Consider the following 14952-nt stretch of genomic DNA (forward strand, 5'->3'; position numbering starts at 1 on the left):
TTGGATTTGAAGTGGGTGCAGCCTAAAGCTTTGTTTTTTAAAGAGGTCCTATAAGCAGGGTTTCATTAGGTTATGCTACAATTATACAAGGGATATATGGATGAAAATTGGATAGATAGACAGATGGATCATAGTTTAGTAAAAAGAGAAATAGTAAAACAGAAGAACATGCCAAGATACATGAAAACTGGGATTAAAAAACAGGGTTATTCCACCAAATATTGATTTCTGAACCCTTAAAACTGTATAATTATAAACTCGGTTTCTTTGCATTATTTGAGGTCCTTCAGCCATTTATCATTTTCTGCAAATAAATGCTCTAAATGGCAATCTTTTTTATTTGGAATTTGGGAGAAATGTTGTCTGTAGTTTATAGAATAAAACAACAATGTTCATTTTACTCAAACATAAACCTATAAATAGTAAAAAAAAAAATCCAGTGCTGTAGATAATTTAATAGATATCAGGCTGTTTATTTGATTAATAATAAGGGAGCTTATTATTAATGGTCAGTGTATTTAGTGTATAGTGTAGAGTGGTGAGTATTATATGAGGACTTAGGCTGTATGGAGATGATGGGCCGCTGTTGGCCGGTTGAAGAGCCACTTCAGGCCCGCTGATTGCGGCCAGGTGCGCCCGGTAACCGCGGCAACGGGCCCCGGTACGGGCGCGGCTCGCACCCACCCTCACTTTAGTTTACTGGGCAGCAGAGGAGCTTTAAAACACCCCGTCCAGACAGGTTTATCTCCGGCCAGCAGAGCCGGGCTAATCACGCCGAGAGGTCGGGGAGCGAGCAGCGAGCAGATGGCGGCCTCTGTAGGCAGATTAGCCGGATAAGCCGCGGCGCAGAGCGGGGAGGACCGGCGGAGAGGCGCGGGGTTCATCCAGCCGAGCTCCGGAGAGCCAGCGCGGCGAGAATTCACCCGGCACAGCCTCCCACAAGCCGGGGGTCGGCTTCCAGAAGTGAGTCCGCGCTTCTGCGCTGCTTTTTTGGTGTAAATTCGCTGTTTTTAGGGCTAAAAACTGCGGTTTTAACGGAGGGGAGTTTAAGCCGGGGGACCGCGCGGGCGAGTGACGTCACGGGGCTCGCGGTTCATTCACAACCTTTGAGTTAGCTTAGCATAGTTTTTTTAATTAGCTTATCTTAAATTAGCTTAGCTTAAATTAGAAACAGCCGGTTTCTGAAGCACAACTCTGTTATTTTCGAGCCAAAACTGGAAAAACTAAAGCCAAAAACAAGCTTTTGCCTCAGAAGTTACTTTTTTATTCTTGGTAAGTTGTCATTTTTTTTTTGTTTTTCTGAAGTTTCCCTTTTTCTTTGACAAACTAACCTGAGGTAAATCATATTAGCCAGCTAGCTAACATGTTAAAATCACTACTAGGCATAACGTTAAAAATTCCTGCTAGGCATAACATTAAAACAGGCATTAAGTTAGTTTTTAGTTGCTTTCTTTAACACAGCTCTGTTGTTTTTGGGCAAAACCTAAAACAACTGAAGCTAAATGTTTGTTTTTACTTCAAAGGTTGATGTTTATGTTTGGTAAGTTGTCAGTTTTGTAAACTTTCCCCTGTTTTGTGACCATCCAGAACATTAAAACCACATACATAGCCTTATTAAATTGGACTGCTTTAGTTTTTCGTTTTACAGTCAGTTTTTAAAGCACAGTTCTATTGTTTTGGGGCAAGAACTGAAATAATTATAGCTAAATGTGTGCTTTTTAACTCAGAATTTACATTTTTATTCTTGGTAAGTTGTAATTTATTTGTGGTTTCCCTTGTTCTGTGATAAACAGCTCTGTTGTTTTAGGGCAACAATTGAAGCCAAATGTTTTTACTTCAGAAGTTGATGTTTATTCTTGTAAGTTGTCAGTTTTGTAAACTTTCCCCTGTTTTGTGACAAACAAACCTGAATCACTTATTAGTTTTACAGTTGGTTTCTGAAGCACAATTCTGTTGTTTTGGGCTGAAAAGAACTGAAATAAGTATAGCTAAATGTGTGCTTTTTACCTTAGATTTTTTTTACTACTTTTTGGGCAAAAACTGAAGCCAAGTATGTGCTTTTCCTCAGAAATGACTTTCGTTCTTGATAAGTTATCAGTTTTTTGTTTGTGTGAAGTTTCCCTTTTCTGTGACAAACAAACCTGGAGTGAATAATATTAGCCAGCTAGCTATCATATCAAAATCATTACTAGCCAGGCACACCAGCCACAACATTAAAACCATTTACATAGCCTCATTAAATTACACTGGTTAATTTTTAGTTGTACATTTGGTTCCAGAAAAAATGTGTATTTACCTCAGAATTAGTATTCTATTCTTGGTAAGTTGTCAGCTTTTGTGAACTATCTGCCCTTTTTTGAGCTAAATAAAGCATATTAGCCGACTTATTATTTACAAATAACAAACAGTATTTTTTTGTAAATCAGTGCTGTTTTGTGGTGTAAATTTACTGCGTTTTGGGCTTGTGATCATCCATCTTCCTCTTGATTATACGGTAAAGTAATAAAAACTGATTATTTTTAAGTGGTCTCTTCATTTTTTCAGAGCTGTATAAATATTTTTAATTTAATATACTTATTTTTAATGTTTTAAATGCTGCTTTTGGTTTAAAAAAAAGTAGTATTTTTCTTGGAATTTAAAAACTCTGACATATTGCATGAATCATTAACTCCAAGTAATTTTGGAGCATTTCTATTAATCCAGTCATTATGAAATTGGCCACAATATAGGGAACATCTGCCAGATTTATATCTTGCCAGAAAGCTTGCCAAAGGCGAGTGAATGGAAGGGGTGGTGTCCCGTAAAGTTCAGTAAAGTCCAGTGGCCTTTCAGACAACAGTTTATTCGTGTTTAGGGCTGCAACTAATAATCAGATTAGTTGACTACCAAAATAATAATTTTTTTTGATGAGTTTAGCGATTATTTCTGACATGCTATTCATCGCTTTAAAGTGTGGGATTTAAATGTCATTTAAATGGCCAGATGGTGTTTTGTGTGTGGAAAGTGGAGCATACTGATCTTTAGCAAATAAATATGTAAATATGTCAATCTGTTGTGATTGGGCACTTTTGGAAATTAAGATGAAAAAGTGTAAAGTGCTATTGACTGTCTGTATGTGGACACTGTGATTTAAAAGAGGCATTTTGGATGCATGTGGACAGACGTGTTGGTTACAATAACCTTTATTAATGTTTTGTATTTTTATCCTCTAACAAGAGGAGAGTAAAAAGCTGTTTTAAATATAGAACCGAAATTATACTTATCTGTGGTTGTTAACTGTGCTGGGTGCATCCATGTCTTTAATCAGTGCGGAAACTATTGTGTGTTTGTTGTGGGGACTTTTATAGACCGATTTTCCTCCAAAATTGCAGGAGGTGACATTACAGCACTTCCTGTTAGCAGTGTGGCTAGACCTTTTTTTCTGGCGAGGCTTTGCTTGAGAGCTGTATGAGCCAAGGGAAATGTGAATGTGTGATTTATGTTTTGTTAAGCAACTTACAAACATTGCATATACTTGTAAATATTTTTGATTTAATGAAATAGCTTGCACATTATTTTTATCTCTTCAGAAAGTGTTCAGGTGGTGCAGTTATTAATTATTAATGTCCATTTATAAATTCATCTGTGATGAGGAGCTGAAATAAGCTTTTCTTAACTGTTATTTCCTTAGATTTTTCTGTCCCAACTTAAATTCTGCATCTTCTGCTGTCTGTTGGATCATTTTAAGGTGGAATGGAAAAGTTAGCTAGCTTAGTTTTTGTCCTTGTTTGGCCATTAAAGATGCACAACTACTCATTGCATGTTGGTAATATAGTGGTTATCGCAGTTTTTTAACAAGGAATATACTCAAATGTGTTGGGTCCTTTGGTTGCTTGTGCCAGTGCCATCTTTTCTTTTGATTCTAATAGACCTCTGTTTTAAATGTGTGCCTCTGAAAACTCTCTGTATAAATAATCATGTAGCCCTAACATTTCCTCTGGTCCATTTATTCCAACCTAACAAGGGTCTGGAACTGGGCATTGGAGTCGACAGATTTTTATAATCAATATTATTGATTATTTTGATGAATCGTTGCAGCCCTCATCGAGTAGTCCTGTGTTTTTGTTTTAGACAGCTTGTTATAGCTGACTAGGGTTCAATGTCGAGTCAATATCCCATTCAGTTCACATGTTCCAGCCCTCTTTACTCCCTTCCAGACCTGTGGGCGTGCTCACCAGGAGAACATGCTGTCTTTATCAGTGTTGATAACGTTGACCGATCCCTGCTGGCATATGACTCGTGCCCCGGGTGATCCCTCAGGGACAGCGGATGGAGGGAAAACAATAAATCTGGATGTTTGAGTGCTTTAAGAAATGATTAACGGTATATAAAAGCATTTAAGTAATTGGATTGATCTGAAAAATCAATAGCGGGATTATAGGAATGACCATTAGCAGCTTCTTCATCATGTTCGGCGCTGCACCTCTTTAACCCGCAATCTGTCTCGGGGTTTGAGGATCCGCAGGCCGGCGTTTGCTGACTCAGGGTATAATACGGGATGTGGGGCGGGGAGGGATTGGCTGTTTGAATGGAAGCTCTCTGCGGGGATACACTCCTACCCCTGAAGATTTGAGTCGCTTCTTGTTTTAGCTGTCATTGTTTGGTTGTGCTTACTAAGCATGGGAAGGCTTTGCTGAAACCAATTACTTTTTGTTCAATGGGAATTTGCATGCTGTATGAGCAGAGCCATTAAGCTCAGTGCTTTCTCCATTGGCCTACTTGGAGTGCAGTATACTGCCAGTGCATTTTCCAACCACATCCACTCTGCCCGTGCATGCTTTACTTGATTATTACTTTTATTTTTATTTAATACAGTATTTACTTTATTCTTTTTTAATGGGTGCACATTACAAAATAGTGCATGATATTGTTATTCAATGTATATTAATTGACCTTATTCTGACGTTTTTTGACTATGCTTGGTTTCTGCTTAGCCTTGAATAGAATTCATTCCCCTCAAAAATGTTTTGGCAACCTTGTGAAGCCAGTGATACAAAATACACAAGTAATACCCTAGGAACCAATCACAGGTCAGTTACATCGGCAAACAAGGACACCATTGCAGCCACCCATCAACACCCTAGCAACTGCCTTAGCCTTAGCTAAGGTATTTATCTCACCTTAGCACACATTTTGCAAGATTTGCATTTGGTAACATTTGTAGTTACCAGTTTTATTGGTTGTTGGCACATGCAGCATTTGGCCAAGATGTGAGCCGAACACTTGGGCCAGAATGCTGCTGATGTAATACCATATTGGCTGATATCTAGTGGGTGGGGTTTAAACACAGCATATAAAATATCTTACTTTTAATTGCTGTACCCGTTATTTTTGTTGGTAATAATAGTTAGTAGATAGTAGTTTTATACAAATTGTATAGAAATTAATAGATAGTAGTTTTATACAAATTGTATAGTTTTTTTAATGTATTATATATTTTAATACCTGTAGAATGAAGAGGATATTCTGATTTAATATAAAGGATAAATAAATGTGTGACTTGTTAGTCACCTGTAGTTTTAAAGTTGTCGGATGTTGTGATTGAGTTCAAAATCCAAGATCGATAGAGCTATAGATCAAGATCAATGTTTCCATTGTGTCTAAATTTGCTAAATTTACTGTATTAATGTTTTATCAACTGGTATTATTAACAATGCTAATCTGGGACAATGCTAACAATGGTAACCTAGGCCTAGGGCGTAAAAAACTGGGACATGTTTTGGCTGGATTTTCCTTGAAACACCACTAAATTACTGTTTTGAAATAGTTTACAGTTACCTGAATGTTTTTATTCACACATTTTAACAGCATCTTTCGCCACCTTTCCTCAGTAATGGATCTTGAAGCTGGAATAAATAGCAGGAAAGCTATTTTAAGATTGTGAAATGTGAAAACCCCCAGTTTGGTAACTGTCCTGAAAATAGTTGTGATGTTTTGCTTGGTTTCTTTGCGTTTCTCATACAGTGCTCTGCAGGAATATGATTTGAGCTAATTGCTCCGTTTGGCAGACGTTTTGGGCAAAGTTGTTTATGTAATGCTACATTATGCCGTTCCCTTTGTTGTGCTTAAATTACATCTCTGTGGGGATTGCTGATCTTGTCTGTCACTCCGTTTCCACCGTCACTTTATATGCAGAACATTTCCCCAGCCGTTCATTTGAATAAGAAACCCCACAATAACCAGTCTCACCTCAGTAATTAGTTGTCCTTTGCCACAGTTCTTCATAGACCTGGAAAAACAGAGGGATGTTTTTTTGGATCAGGTGTTTAGTGAAAATTGCTCCCTCTGGAACTGGGCCTAATTCAGTTTACTGGGGGTACTGAAAGCATGGGGAAGCTACGAAGCTGTTTAAACACTGGATGAGCTGTATAATTTTCTCAGTATTAAAACCTTAAAGTAAAACTGGGCTAACTAACTATCCAGGTAGCTTAAATCATCAGCCTACATTAGTTTGACTCTTTATTAGCCATGCAGAAATGAGTCGAAGGTGTTTTATACTCAGCAGCCAGGGTGTAAGCATATGCTGCTTGGGCCCAATGTAGTTTATACTCAGCAGCCGGGGAGTTGGCACAAGCGACTTGGGCTGATTGCTGTATCATACATGTGGCTCAGTTTGGTCATTGTATTATACTTGGCAACCGGAGGGTTGGCACATGCTGCTCTAGCCGAGTCCCATACTATATTCAGAAATCATGATCAAACCAACTATTATACTTGGCAAACGGGGTATTGGCATATAAGACTTGGGCTGATTGTTGTATTATACCTGGCAACCGGGGTGTTGGCAATCTGAGAGTTGCCAAAAATGCCATGGGCTGATTGTTTATTGCACTACTGTACGCAAGCTGATATATTTAAATGAAATTTAAGGAAAAAAATTTACTTTTAGCCAATCAGGACAGTGTAATCTGACAAAAGATTGCAACACTGCTACAGCATTACCACTTCTGACACCAATCTTTACATCTAAACACATGCCTTGTTTTTGAAAATTGGTGCAGTGTAGCAAAACTTTGATATTAATTTTCATTTTTGTGCATTTTGTTTTATATTGGTCCCATGCATGCATTGTTAAAAGTGTTAGTTTATAATGTAAAGTGATTCAGTGATTAGAATGGTTTGAATGTGCACAGAGTCACAGAGTCAGTCAGTGGTAAACGCTGTTTTTCTCTGCTATCTTTCTGAGCTCTATAGCAGTGCATGTGCAGAACTGTGTACAGCTAGAATTGGCAGATTTGGCTGCAGATATTTCTGTACCAATTGAATCCCTCTTTGGAACATGTAACTCGTTTATAGGGCTTGTTAACAGACCCCCTGCCTCGTTTCCCAGGCCTGATGCACTTCTGTTGTTGCTTTGGACCTCTCGCTCTCATTTAGGCTCCAGTAAAGGTTTCCCCAGTGAGCCAACGACACCCAGGAGGTTCTGCAAAATGAATCACGGCAGCCAGGCGCTCACTTTTGGCTCCTTCCTACAATCACGAACAGCCATTACACTAACGAGCATAATGGCACATGCAAGAAAATGTGATTACCAGAAGATTAGCAGTGCTACGCTCTCGCAGAGAATCAGCACAGCGTTCTGTTCTTAAAACAAATAGAGACTTTCACAAATAGATTTATTCACAAACTGTATTTGTATGAAGTAGCATGGCCAATACTAAACCAGGACCACCAGAAACAGCATACAATTAGTGTTTCTTAACATTTACTTAGACTTTTATTTGATTGCAGTCTATATGAACTCAACATATTTCATGTTTTATCTGCTAAATCTCACTACTTTTATTAATATGTATCTATTCCTGCAATTTGGGCCTCCCAAAAATGTTCACACAGTTGTCTTGTGATCTACCTGTTTTTAGCAAAAGAAAAATTCACACTGTTCTCATTTCCCATTATATATCTTCTAGAGACAGATTATATCTTTTTAGTATCATTTATTTTACTTTAATCCTGGATATATGGAGATATTTGGAGTGTTTTATTATTAGTATCATGACTGATCATTCTGGATTATTGACTTCTGTTACAAATCTGATAAAATTATTGTATATTTTAATATCTTAGTTACAGGTGTGCCATATCATATCGAATGCAATAATATAATTTGATTTTCATTTTGTTGCAGTAGTGTATTCTTGAAATATATAAATATATATATATATTTTTTTAATTCAGTTTTTCACGTTTTTTTCGTATCGCCAAGAGTATCATTATTGCGAAAATACCATGAAATATCGTGATATTGTTTTGGGACCATATCGCCCCTCTCTAGCATACAGTTCATTAGTAAGTCCAGTATAATTCTGTAACATTAGTAATTAATGCTCAGCGATAATGTGAACAGAGAAGTGTTTTTATTATCTAGTAATCGCTCTAACCGCTCTACTGTTCTCCGGCTCAGCTCTTTCTTTGTGAGTTATTCCACTAATGACTTCCATTCTTCCACTCCAGAGTAAAACATGTTTAAATATTGTACTTTAACTATCTTCGTTTGCGCAAACCTCGGCGCCTTTGGCAGGCAAATATGCCCTGTGTTCGATCGGCTCTTCCTCTGGAGCAGAAATAATTAGCCTCTGATTACAGTTTGATTAACACCCGCACCTCTGACACCAGACCAAAAAGGCTCTCTATCTGTACAATGAGACAATATCTGTCCAACCAGATTAGAGCTGCGTCCAACGAGCATGTTCCTCCTTCAGTCGGAGACGCTCGGCTCTAATTAAAGTCACATACGTCCTGAGCCCAGATCACAGATTTGCATAATTGCATTACGCTCGGCGACGGCAGCGGTGGCTGTAGATTCCTGATACTCGCACTGTACGACTCCGAGAAGCTCCAGATTAATCCCAGATCAGAGAGTTGTTCAGAGATCAGTCATTGTACCTAGGCCTGTCACGATAATTACATTATCGATTTATCATACAATACGTACACATAAGCTCAGTCACAAAAGTTTGGACACCCATCTAGAGCAATCTAGTTTCTTTAGCTGCGCCATGTATTTGCACGCTTAGCCCACCACCTAGCAACCACTTAGCAACACCATTGCAACCACCACAGACACCATATCAACACCTTGCCAAACACTTAGAAACTGTATATCAACCAACACAGAAACCATAGCGACACCTTTGCAACCACCACTTCCACCATAGCATATCTAGTTAATATTCCGTTTTTTTTTTTATTCGTCTCCTTAATTTGGCCCGCTGTTTCCGAGATATCGACTCTGTTCCAACTCTAAAACTTGATGCAATGTGCAATATTGAAACGTGCAGACACATTATAATCTAATTTATGCAAATACATTATTTAGCAACCACCAGAAATACCATAGCAACCACCATTTGAGTGAACAAATCAAGAAATAATTGATTAATCATCTAGTTCCACTACAATATTATTCGTTTGATTATTCGAGTAAATGAATCAAGAAATATTCGATTAATTGTCTAGTTCCACTACAATCTTAGACGTTTGATTATTGAATGTGTTTAATTAATCTAATCGAATAATTTAATTCATTAATTAAGATTTCCAATTGGCCTAACTAAACTAATGGAATCCCTTTCCTCAATTCATTTGATTAATCAAATCAATCTGATTCTCTTAAGCTTCCAGCACTACTGATATCACAGTGGATGGAGCATCATTTTTTTTATTCTCCTCCATCATCTCTCTTCTCCAGCAGTCAGTTGTTCTTCAGGGCTGCTCTGTACTGAGTGACTGGGCGTCCCCCGACTCGCTGCCATCCATCTGCCGGTATACGGGGTGATGTAGTCCTGCCGTAAGCTCTGGAAGCCTCTCGCTTCTCCTCTTCCATCTGTCATGTGACTCCCCCTGATCTCAGAAGCGCAGGATAGAGGATAGAGATGCTCCTGCTGAGGAGGCAGGTGATTTCTGGGCTGGTGCCGGAGGAACCGGGGAGGAACCGGACCTGGCACTGCCGGGAATTTCGAGCAGTGATGGTCTAGATGCGCCTGCTTTAGTTTCCTGACCCTTAAAATGACTGCAATCTAGGACTATCATACTTATTTGAGATTTCACAAGATCTCATCATTATTTATTTCACCTTCATTTTATTGCACAGAAGTGGGAAATATAAAATCTGACAGTCCCAGTAGCTAAGAGCAAGTTTATTTGTTGATTTAATTAATGTGAATTTAGCAAAAAAGATTGTATTTGTAGTCATTTATAACGTCTAATATCATAGTGGCACGAGCCACTTACATAAATATATATAAGACCAGAGTGACGCTGTCCGATTAATCAATCGATTAATAAAAGTGTTGTGATAGATGTTTGGTTTTTATTCGAATGAATTAATCAAGTTCTAAGATCACAGTGGTACTAGCAGATTAATCTATTTCTTTGTACAATCATTTGAATAATCGTACATTTAAAAACTGCATTACAACATTCGATTAATCGACAATTTTTAATTTATTGATTGTTCTTGATCAATTTATTTGAATTGTTGTATATTTAAAAGTGAAGTGACACCCCCCGGTTAATTGGTTATTTCTTGATTAATTAACTTGAATAATTTATTGTTTCTTGATAAATAATTTGAATAATCAAACAGCTAACATCATAGTGGAACTAGCTTATTAATCGATTTATTGATCCAATCACTTTAATAATCGCACATTTAAAAACTGCATTACATCATCAATTGATCAGTCAAAAATTTCTTGATTAATTTACTCAAATAATTGAATTTAGCACTAGCCGATTTATTGGTTATTTTTGATTAATTCATTTGAATTATTCTTTATCTAATTCACTTAAATTGTTATATATTTAAAATATATTTATTGATGAATTCACTCGAATAATCGAACGTCTAAGATCATAGTGGCACTAGCTGATTAATTGATCGTTTCTTGACTTGAATAATCGTATATCTAAAGGCAGAATTACATTACTCCATTAATCGATTATTTTCTTATTAATTGACTTGAATATTCCAACAGCTAAGATTATAGTTGCAGTAGGCGATTAATCAATTGTTTTATTATTATTTCGTTGAATAATCACTTATCAGAGAACATTTCTATATTGCAGTTCTAGAGATACACGAGCTGCCACTACAGCTACTGCAGTGTTTAATGGCGTGTTTGGGAATTTTGCCCATCAGCAGAAGGATTGCCCCCGTGGGTTTTTAATAGATGCGCGACAGCAGTTTGTTGGATGTCAGCGCGAGACCTCTGTAACAGTTCTGTCAGTCTGAGGCTCAGTCACTCAGTGCTTCAGTGCCTCTCGCGCTGCCAAATGCAGTCCTTTTTAGTAACAACCCCCCCCCCCATGCCCTCCATACACACTCCGTACACACTCCCCAGCACACACACACACACACACACACACTCCATTCACACACAGCTCCTCCATGCTCCTCTGCAGCAGCTCTATTTATTGCCCAGATCTCATTCATATCAGTCATTGTTGTGAAACGAGGGCCGGGAACTGAGCAGGCTGAGTATCTCCCCTCTTTTATCTGCAGCAGGAGCTGATCAGGGCCTGGGGGATCTGTTTTACCTCCACGCCCAGCCTGAATATTTTATCTGACGCTGTCACTCGCTGCTCAAACCTCCAGGAATGCCAGGCGTCTCTGACACGGCTTCTGCTGCTGCTGCTGGTGGTGGTGAGAAGTGTGACGAGCTGAGTGCTGGAAGATAGTGATCTCCACATAGAGGGGTTTAATATTTGGGGTTTTGATGAGCTTAACCCGGGGCTCGCTCGCAGGCTGAGTCTAAACTCTGTTGTTGGGAGAGAGGCCACCACAGAGAACTGAACTCAAACAGAAAAATAACAGAGCAGAGAGAATGATGCAGGGCTGTAGCGATTAATCGATTAATCAAATTCACAGTTAAAAAAAAAAGAGTCGATTAATCGATATTTTTTTTCCCTGTGGTTTGTAAACAGTGATCGTTTTTGGCAGTTTGCATGATGATTTATTGTGTTATGTTTATATATTTCATTTTCCATGCAGATAAATCAACAGAATTATGTTGATTTGATACGCATGAATAATCCAATGTCTGCAAACAAAGCATCACTAACTGTTTAATCTATATTAATCTAATATTTGTTGATTAATTTGAATGAATAATCGGATGTCTGAGAGCAGAGTTTCGCTAAACGTTTAATTGATTATTTGTTATTTGCTTTAAATGAACAATAATATATCTGAGAGCGTCATATAGCGTGACAATATAAATCAGAGAATTTCTAGCTGGATAATTGATTCTTTTTTAATTGATTTACATGGATAATCAAATGTCTAAGAGCACAGTATCTTTAGTTGTTGATTATTCAAATCAATCAATAAATTATCAATCATCCAGCTAGCGATACGCTGATTTAAATCAACAATTAAATATCAGAGAGCAGCTATCACTAGTTGATTAATCCATTATTTATTGATTGATTTAAATAAATATTGAATAAATATATTTTGCTCTCAGATATTTAAATTGTTTAATTGATAATTTGTTGATTGGTTTGAATAAACAATTTAAATATCTGAGAGCAAAATATATATAACTGCTCTCAGATATTGAATTGTTGATTTAAATCAGTGTAATACTAGCTTGTTAATTGATTATTTGTTGATTGATTTTCATGCATGATCAAATGGCTGAGAACACAGTATCACTAGCAATTAATTGATGATTTCTTGATTGTTTTGCATTAATAATCTAAATAACTACAGTGTTTATCGCCATCTGACCCATTTATTTAATAAAATAAATTATCTTTACAGATGTGTGATGCAGTGCTTGTACAGCATAATGGACAGAATGGATTGGATACAACAAGCTGCAGCTACAGCAGATCAGAAGATAATATCTGGTTATAAACTGTAGATGAAAGAGAATAGCCTGTAAAACAGCTTAGTCAGTTAAACACCGTCGAGGTTTACAGGTCAGAACAATTCTGCTTCTACTCGATTCTTTCAAGTTCATAGATTTTTTTTTTCGTCTCTTTTCATGTACAGGTGCTGGAGTTCCACACTCGCTGATATTCACGTATAGAAGATATAAAAGTTTAGTGCTTGGAAACCTGAGAAATTGGAGTCTTTTGATAGTAGCTTGACATGCTTTTTCCTTTTCTGACAAGCGAAACTACAATTTCAGGCTTTATGAGCACAAACCCCTTCTTACCCTCCGACTGATGGGCTACTTTCTTTCTTGTTAGAAGATCTCTCTGAGGGAGATCAAAGGGAGGAGACACAGATGAGGTTCAAACCAGGATAGTCGCTTATTTTCAGCTCTTTCTTCCAGGCAGGAATCAGAGCGAGCGCGTTTAAATCCAGCTTTACAGAAGGTGGATGCGGGAGGAGCCGGTTCCTGGGGAGGCAGGTCGGGGTGCCGGGGTGGCAGGGCCTGTGCCGGGCTCCTGCTACCTGCTGAGAGATGTTTCTGGCGGGTGGATGGAGCTCACAGTGGAGCACAGGGTTCTGTACGGAGCTCCTCATTAGTGTAACTCCGGTCCAGGAGGTGGAGATGGAGCTGGCCGTGGTGCTGATGTTGGTTGCTGCAGTGGTGCTGAGGAGCTGTCCATGGTTCTGAAAACTTTACACCTGTGGTTTAACCCCTCAATGCCTCGTTTACCTGCTTAGCTGAATAGTTACTTGACTATTCTAATGATTATTTTTCGATTAGTCGATTAATCACGATTGTTTGTATCATGCCAATGCATGTTTAAGTGCAGGACATTTTGATATAAAATTATAAAGTGTATTATTTAAGACATTTACATAGATCAGATGTAATTTTCAGGACATTCTACATAAATGTCTTCAGTTGAGATGTAAATATATATGTATATTAAAAAATGCTCTTTTTTTTATTCATGTAATTTGCTATTAAGTCAGTTTGTTGTTTATTAGTATTTACTGCACTACTTTTTATCCTGCCCACTAGATATTAGCAGGACTGTACTCTGCTGTTCTTTTTCTAAGATTTTATGAATACGATTGCGTGTTTTTTATATTATAAGAGTTTATTATTTAAAATTGACCTAAACACAATATCACAGTACTATGGACTGGTGATATGGACCTAAAATAATATAATGATGATTTCAGCTTATTTATTGCATTTATTTTTTAAGATATTTTTGGCGATATGACATAAAAAAAAAGAGTTTATAGATAATCTTAAAATTATTATCTTTTTAAAGTTTAAAAGAATTTGTATAAATAAAAGTGTCATGCATTCAGTAGAAACTAAATTAATAATTGTTTAAACAGTAGCTCACTCACGTCTTCCTGATTTGATATAAAATAATAATAATAAAAAAGTGCAGCATATTTAGTTATTGCGTACATTATGATTTGGCACATATAACATTTATTTTATTTATTTTATGTTGCTGTAATATATTTTATACGATTTTTTTTTTCCTTCATATCGCCAAAAATATCTTTGTCACAGAAATACCCTAAAATTATCGGGATATTGTGACTGTGTCAATTTTAAATAATAAACTCTTATAATATAAAAATATTTATAAAATCTGAGTAAAAGAACGACTGCAATCTAGTGGACGGAAGTTAATTTCTGCAACAAAATTATATTTAGTAATTAAGTAATATTTAAATATTTAATTTCATACATGCAATAGAAATAAAAAAAAATCTCAAACTGTAACTAAAAAAAGAGCTTGAGTTTGATGTACCAACAAAAATCTACCACAAAACTAAAGTGCAGCATATTTATTGCATGCATATAAACTGCAAAGAAACAATTAACAGTAAAATGGCAAAACAAATGCACTCCTAATCACAATAAATTGTTATGTACAGTATCTTATCACCAAGTTCTTGCCACTACACAGCACTCCTGTGCAGTCATTCTTTACTGATGCACTAATTTGCACCGTAATCATTTGTTACTTGTCCGT

The 14952-nt window shown here is 37.1% G+C and overlaps 1 protein-coding gene across 6 annotated transcripts in view; it reads left to right on the forward strand.

The window, feature by feature from the left end:
* The first annotated feature begins 562 nt into the window (after nt 1–562).
* eys (eyes shut homolog) overlaps nt 563–14952 on the forward strand; it is a 307886-nt gene continuing 293496 nt past the window's right edge. For 2 of the 6 annotated variants that reach the window (XM_049472623.1, XM_049472625.1), the window contains exon 1: nt 564–963. The gene's annotated coding sequence lies outside the window, so the exon portion shown is untranslated. Of the gene's footprint in view, nt 964–1023; nt 1273–14952 lie in introns of those variants that run through there. The other 4 variants (XM_049472626.1, XM_049472627.1, XM_049472628.1 and 1 more) reach the window with 3 other exon arrangements.

Source organism: Astyanax mexicanus, chromosome 25, assembly GCF_023375975.1.
Source record: "Astyanax mexicanus isolate ESR-SI-001 chromosome 25, AstMex3_surface, whole genome shotgun sequence".
In the NCBI taxonomy this organism is placed as follows: Eukaryota; Metazoa; Chordata; class Actinopteri; order Characiformes; family Acestrorhamphidae; genus Astyanax; species Astyanax mexicanus.